This window comes from Babylonia areolata, chromosome 33, assembly GCF_041734735.1.
Source record: "Babylonia areolata isolate BAREFJ2019XMU chromosome 33, ASM4173473v1, whole genome shotgun sequence".
NCBI lineage: Eukaryota > Metazoa > Mollusca > Gastropoda > Neogastropoda > Buccinidae > Babylonia > Babylonia areolata.
This window is the reverse complement of record NC_134908.1, coordinates 18,173,575-18,180,464: the sequence shown is the minus strand read 5'-3', so window position 1 is coordinate 18,180,464 and position 6,890 is coordinate 18,173,575. Positions and strand designations below refer to the sequence as shown.

General features: G+C 38.9%; 1 long non-coding RNA gene across 1 annotated transcript; it reads right to left on the bottom strand.

Moving 5' to 3' along the window:
* Positions 1-821: 821 nt before the first annotated feature.
* Positions 822-4,212, bottom strand: LOC143277245 (uncharacterized). Its single transcript, XR_013053707.1, has 3 exons — positions 4,163-4,212; positions 2,069-2,175; positions 822-1,130 (listed from the first exon to the last, which is right to left on the bottom strand). It is a non-coding gene; the product is annotated as an uncharacterized LOC143277245 (long non-coding RNA).
* Between the last annotated feature and the right edge of the window lie 2,678 nt (positions 4,213-6,890).

The following is a 6,890-nucleotide window of genomic DNA, read 5'->3' as shown; positions in this document are numbered from 1 at the left end:
ATGGTCACACAATAACATATTCTTTGTATCAATCTTAGTAAAAGTTTGTCAGGTAATAATGGCATGTTCCCTGATCATCAGAAAATTGTCAGAAAAAAAGCTCGTCATCCCTGTCAGCTTTATAAATTGCAACAGCTGTGTGCAACAGGTTAAAGTATAACTTTAATGAAAAGAAATATAATAACAGGCAGATATCTGAGCAATGACACAACCACAGCCCAGAGAACTTGTAATGGTTACAGGAAGCAAAGGATGTTATGTTCTTTTACAGCATCTCTTGTTGAAGAAATCACAAGTAAAGGTTTTACACACCTGGTTATCACCTGCTGGTCTGTTGTCTTCATTTCTGCTAGAGGTGGATTCAGATCTGGCTGCATGACACATCACTGCCATCATGTCTGTCACTGCTTCAGTCTGCACATCGGTGCTAGTGTTTGATGTGACTGGTTCAGTCTTGATGACATCAGTGATGGTGTTTTCTGTGACTGGTTCAGTCTTGATGACATCAGTGATGGTGTTTTCTGTGACTGGTTCAGTCTTGATGACATCACTGATGGTGTTTACTGTGAATGGTTCAGTCTTGATGACATCAGTGATGGTGTTTGATGTGACTGGTTCAGTCTTGATGACATCAGTGATGGTGTTTTCTGTGACTGGTTCAGTCTTGATGACATCACTGATGGTGTTTACTGTGAATGGTTCAGTCTTGATGACATCAGTGATGGTGTTTGATGTGACTGCTTCAGTCTTGATGACATCAGTGCTGATGTTTACTGTGAATGGTTCAGCCTTGATGACATTAGTGATGGTGTTTGCTGTGTTACAGCATTCACTCTGGATATCAAAATTCACCTCTGAACGATCATGACAAAAGTTTGCTTGAGAGTATTCAGAAGTCATTGAAGTATGAGACCCATACTTGATGTTTACTTCCCTTTCCCCTTTGTCTACAGACTGGAACTGGTGATACATATCACTTGTCACATAGTGATCAACTGGTTCAGTTTTGATACCTGGACCACTGTCTGTGTGTCTGTCTGGTTCAGATTCCAACACAGCAGCTGATGGATTCCAAGTGCCTGTCTCACAGGCTGTGCTCACATTATTTTCAGATGTTTCACATGTGCTACCTGCAACACTTATCAGTCAAATGTCATTAACAACATCTCTCTTCCTGAACTGATCACCATCATCTATCATCATCAAACACTAAGGTGATCAATGTAAAAATCAGAATAAGAAGTAAACTATCACAGCTACGTTCACAATGTAAGTATTTGGCCCAGACCTGTTAACAGACATAAAAGAATCATCATCCTCTAAAAAAAATTATCACAAAGTTTGGGATTCAAAGGGTTTAGCAATACTGCTTAACATTCAGTTGATCAGTCAGCCACAATGGTCATAATCTACCTGACTGTGATGGCAAAACAAAAGAAAACAAAACAAACAAAAAGAAAACAAAGCACCCCCCCCCCCCCCCCCCCTCCAAAAAAAAAAAAGAAAAAGAAAAGAAGAAATAAAATACATACACAAACAAGCTTATCTAAAAAAGCTGGTGGATATGTTAAAGACTGGATTTGTACAATTTGTACAGCACTATTTACTAATTACTATTATTATAACTAGCTCTATATAGCTGTCACTTTGTACTGGTTGAAGAACAAGGATTCAAACTGGGCTGATTCTTAGTGGGACCTCACCCTGCAAATTGTGGCACACTCTCAAGTGACATGGACTTTAAATCATTATAATGAAGATTGATGCTCACACCTGGGAGTTTGTGGTGTTTACAATACATGTTGCATCAGGTACACCATACACAATCAAGTGTATGCAAACACAGACATGCAAACCAATGCACACCCCCCACACACATTCATGACAAGCAAATTTGTCACAAAGATGGCAGGCAGAATGGGAGAGTTGTGTTTTGATACTTTTTACAACTGACCAGTATTGAGGAATCCACGTGGCTGAGTGAGAAGGGCAGTTTGTTCCATACTACTGGGCCCGGATAGGAAATGTCTTCTTAAATTAAAATCAGAAAGATGAATGTGCAACTGACCTGAACACTGATCCTGTGTCATCCACAGTGGTTCTTCAGCCACATCAATCTCTATCTTCACCTCTGACATCGCTTGCTGATCAGGGGATGCCATTTTTTCACAATGTCTGAAAACATGCATGTATCACACACCTGTAGTTAAGTTCATTTCTTTAAATATGTGTGTGTGTGTGTGTGTGTGCATGTGTGAGCATGCATTTGCATGTGAACATTAATGAGTTCTTGCACTGGCTCTTAGTGCTGCAGCCTTGTGGGCTAGTTGTCCTTTGGGAACCATCCCAGCGCCAACTGTCCTAAAACACTCTTGACCGACAGTGGGGATGTAACTTTGGCTGGACACTCTCCACTAATATTTATATCAAATTCTAGCCCAAGTAGTCAGGACAGCAGATGCCTCCTCTGCTGTTCTGGTGGTCAAAGTTGGACACAACTGACAATCATACATATCATACATATACAAATATGACTTGATATGCATGTATATGCATATACATATTTGCAAATATGGGTTCATATGCATGTATTTGCATATACATATTTGCATACATAATATTTGCATATATATGACAGATTATTATCTGGAATATTTGACAGATTCATGTGTTTGTTTTCGTTTTCTTTTTCTCTGTGTGTGTGTGTGTGTGTGTTTACGTGCGCATGTGTGAGTGTGTGTGTTGTGTGTGTGTGTGTGTGTGTGTGTGTGAACATGTGTATGCCTCTGCATGACATTTTGGTGAGCAAACTATAGGCAGACGCATGTGGATTTTGTTTTCCTTTATATCAGTGTATGTTTGATTTTTTTTTATGTCAAGAAACAGTATGTCAATGTACCTTGCACAGTTTTAACTCCACAGATGTTTGGTCATTTCTACAGTAGTACAATGACTGGAGAATTCATAAAGCATACCGGGACAAATAAATATTAAGCCAGAAAATTTATGTAATAAAACAAGAACAAGATATATCCTGCTCCTTAAGCACCAGTCTGTTGGAGCTGAGCTGGTGTGAGTGCTGCAAAGCTTGTGAAAAAATTCAGACACTAGATCTACAATGATCAATTATCATTTGTAACTTTCACTTCTTTTCTCTTAAGCCAACAGAAGAGTATACATGTGGATATCTCATTGAGGCCTAAATGCTATAAACATGTTAATATGGTGTTGATCAGAAGAGTGTGTAGCTATCTCACTTAGTCCTAAATGTTAGAAACATATTAATGTGATGTTGATCAGTGTATCTTGTACAGAGCTAAAAGAAAAAAAATAGCCAGCTCAACAGACTCAACAGATCAAGGGCTGGATGGAAAAAATGAAAAAAATGAAAGGATTGTGTTGCTTATTCCACCCTCATGAAATAAAATCTATTGAATTAAATTCAAAATTGGTTCAATGGTATCTTGGGATACATGTTCAAAATTTATCCAATGGTACCTCAGAATGCATGCTGTGCTCTTTTCTTCACCTTGGTATAGTTCCACAAATAATGTTAATGGAACTTTTTCTGACCTGTTGACAAGTGTTAAAATTCAAACAAAACAAAAATATCAATATTCACTCAGAAACAGAACAACTAACATTAGTAAGAAATGGTATAATCGCACTTTAGCATCCTAAATTCAGCTCCAGGAATTCAGGATGCTAAAGTGCGACATTACATTTCATTTCAACTCCGGTGATTTTGTTTTGAAAATATAATTATTATTATAACTTCATCTTTTTTTACCAAATTAATAGCTTCCAAATCCGATGCATTTTCTAAAAATATCAACTGAACAATTTCTAAAGAAACGTTAAGTTTGGTGGTTTGTTTTTGTTGTTTTTTTTCCCTCGATAAACATCAGTTACTTTTTTTTTCTTTTTGAAAGGCAATTATTGTGTGGAACGTTGTCCGATGGGACATCTCTCTTTGTGTGTGTGTGTGTGTGTGTGTGTGTGTGTTTCTGTTTGGGGTTGTTGTTTTTTACAAGCACTGTTCAAAAACTTCACTTGTCCTAACACTTGACAGATCGTTTTGTGCTATTACAACAGCTACAGATGCTCAAGAGCCTACTTCCCATCATTTGTCGAAACATAAGAAAATAACAAGCACAGATACCTCTTCATATCACATATTTTAATGTGACACTCAGCAAACTTTGAATCTGCGCGGCTCAAAGAACTGTGATGAGTCGTTCGCTTGCTATCCGGAAGTTGATCCGAATGAACACGGAAAACGTATTCAGGGTGACAACTATATCTTTCAGCTAGCAGGTTTTGTTTCAGTTTCAAGGCGTCAAATCGTGTGGACTGATCTAGACAGACCATCACCACATCTGAAAAAAAAGAAGAAAATCAAAAAAGGAGTTAGACGACTGATGTTCGTAAACCCAACGTGCTGATCTGGCCTTCAGCAATTGTCGCCACGATGACTAACGACTTGTCTGCTATTCAAGACTTGAAGTTTGGTCGGAGTAACAGACACATCCAAGTACAATAGATAGTGAACTGCAATAGACTTTATACTGTATCATACATTAGGTATCCCATTAAGACGCCCAGAACGAGTTGGACACGAATTTATTTTGATCTTGATCTTGTCAGACGCATGAGGCTTGGTAGTGGCCTGTTTGCTGTTCTGGGCTCGTCACTGTTCTAAAACTTGTATGCGTGGTTGTGATTAGTGGTGGCACTCTGGGTCATAAAGGATGGGAATACTGCTTCAGTGAGTGTCCAAGCGGCCCTTGAAAGCAGCTAGTGTTGGGGCTAAACCCAATGTGCCCAGATAGCTAGCACGCACACTCGAACCATGATTCTGGGGTGATGCCCTCTCATTGGGTAGAATAAATACTTAACAGTAATAAATTGAAGTTTGATCCGAGTTCTATCCCACAGAGGGTCACACCGAAAAAATAACGACCCTGCCCTAGGTCCCTGAATTCTTTCAGACTCTAAGAGCCAGTGAATACTATACATGGTTCAAGACTGACCGGCCCAGCAACTGGCTTGCACGGTCACCAGTAATTCTTTTGGGGTATCCTTCAAACATATAATAGGGTAGAGGTTCAATTTCTCAAGAAGGCATCACTGTGTTCAGACAAATCCATATATACACTACCTCACATCTTCTAGGCAGATGCCTGACAGCATGATAACCCAACGTGCTTGTCAGCCTTGATTACATGCATATATATTTGTGTACCTATGAGAGTGGATTTCTTTCTACATTCTGCTTCTTCTTCGTTTGTGGGCTGCAACAACCACGTTCACTCGTATGTACATGAGTGGGTTTTACATATATGACCGTTTTCACCCCACCATGTAGGCAGCAATACTCCGTTTTGGGGGGTGTACATGCTGGGTATGGCTGACATGGATTACAGGATCTTTAAGGTGCGTATTTGATCTTCTGCTTGCATATACACACGAAGGGGGTTCAGGCACAAACAGGTCTGCGTATATGGTGACCTGGGAGATCAGAAAAATCTCCACCTTTTACCCACCGGGCACTGTTACCGAGATTCGAACCTGAGACCCTCAGATTGAAAGTCCAATGCTTTAATCAGCTTGTGCCCATCTATTTTTACATAATTTGGCAGAGAATGACACTCTCGTTGCCATGGGTTCTTTTTCAGTGTTGCAAGTGTGTGCTGCTGCACACGAGACCTTGGTTTATTGTCTCATGCACTACATACCCCTTTTCAGCCATGTGGGCTATGTCTGGTGTTCCAAATTATGAAATCTGTTGGTGACTGAACAAAAAATTGAGATTTTTCCCAATGAAAAGAAGAAGAAGAAGAAAGAAAGTAAATAAACACTACTCTCATGTTCTCACAGAATGATTATAATAAATGATCTATTCTTCTTATTATTGAAAGCAAATCATGAATATTTTTCTAAACTGATTAACAACTGCTAACTTCAAGTGTTGATTGTTCTGGTTTTTTCCTGATGAACCAGTACTAATGTTTTTGAGAGTACAATGATACAAGGGAGGTGATGCTTTTTAAACAATAGCCCACACAGATACATGAGCGTACATGACATGCAAAAAAGTGCAGACTATCTATGTATTGCATGTGAATATATCTTAGAACAAAAATTCTTTCCCAAATATCATGAATGGGACATGGTTAAAAAAAAGAAAGAAATGTCAGTGATTGCTTTGACCATGACTTGTGTACATAATAATGCGTACAGCAATACTGTGACTTGTGTACATAACAATGCGCACAGCAACACTGTGACTTGTGTACATAACAATGCATATAGCAATACTGTGACTTGTGTACATAACAATGCGTACAGCAACACTGTGACTTGTGTAGATAACAATGCGTACAGAAACACTGTGACTTGTGTAAATAACAATGTGTACAGCAATACTGTGACTTGTGTACATAACAATGCGTACAGCAATACTGTGACTTGTGTACATAACAATGCGTACAGCAATACTGTGACTTGTGTAACTAACAATATGTACAGCAATACTGTGACTTGTGTACATAACAATGTGTACAGCAATACTGTGACTTGTGTAGATAACAATGCGTACAGAAACACTGTGACTTGTGTAAATAACAATGCGTACAGCAATACTGTGACTTGTGTACATAATGCGTACAGCAATACTGTGACTTGTGTACATAACAATGCGTACAGCAATACTGTGACTTGTGTACATAACAATGCGTACAGCAATACTGTGACTTGTGTACGTAACAATGCGTACAGCAATACTGTGACTTGTGCAGATAACAGTGCATATGGCAAGACTGACTTTTGTAGACAACAGTATGTATGGCAAAACCATGACTTGTGTTGATATGATAACAAAGCATGTA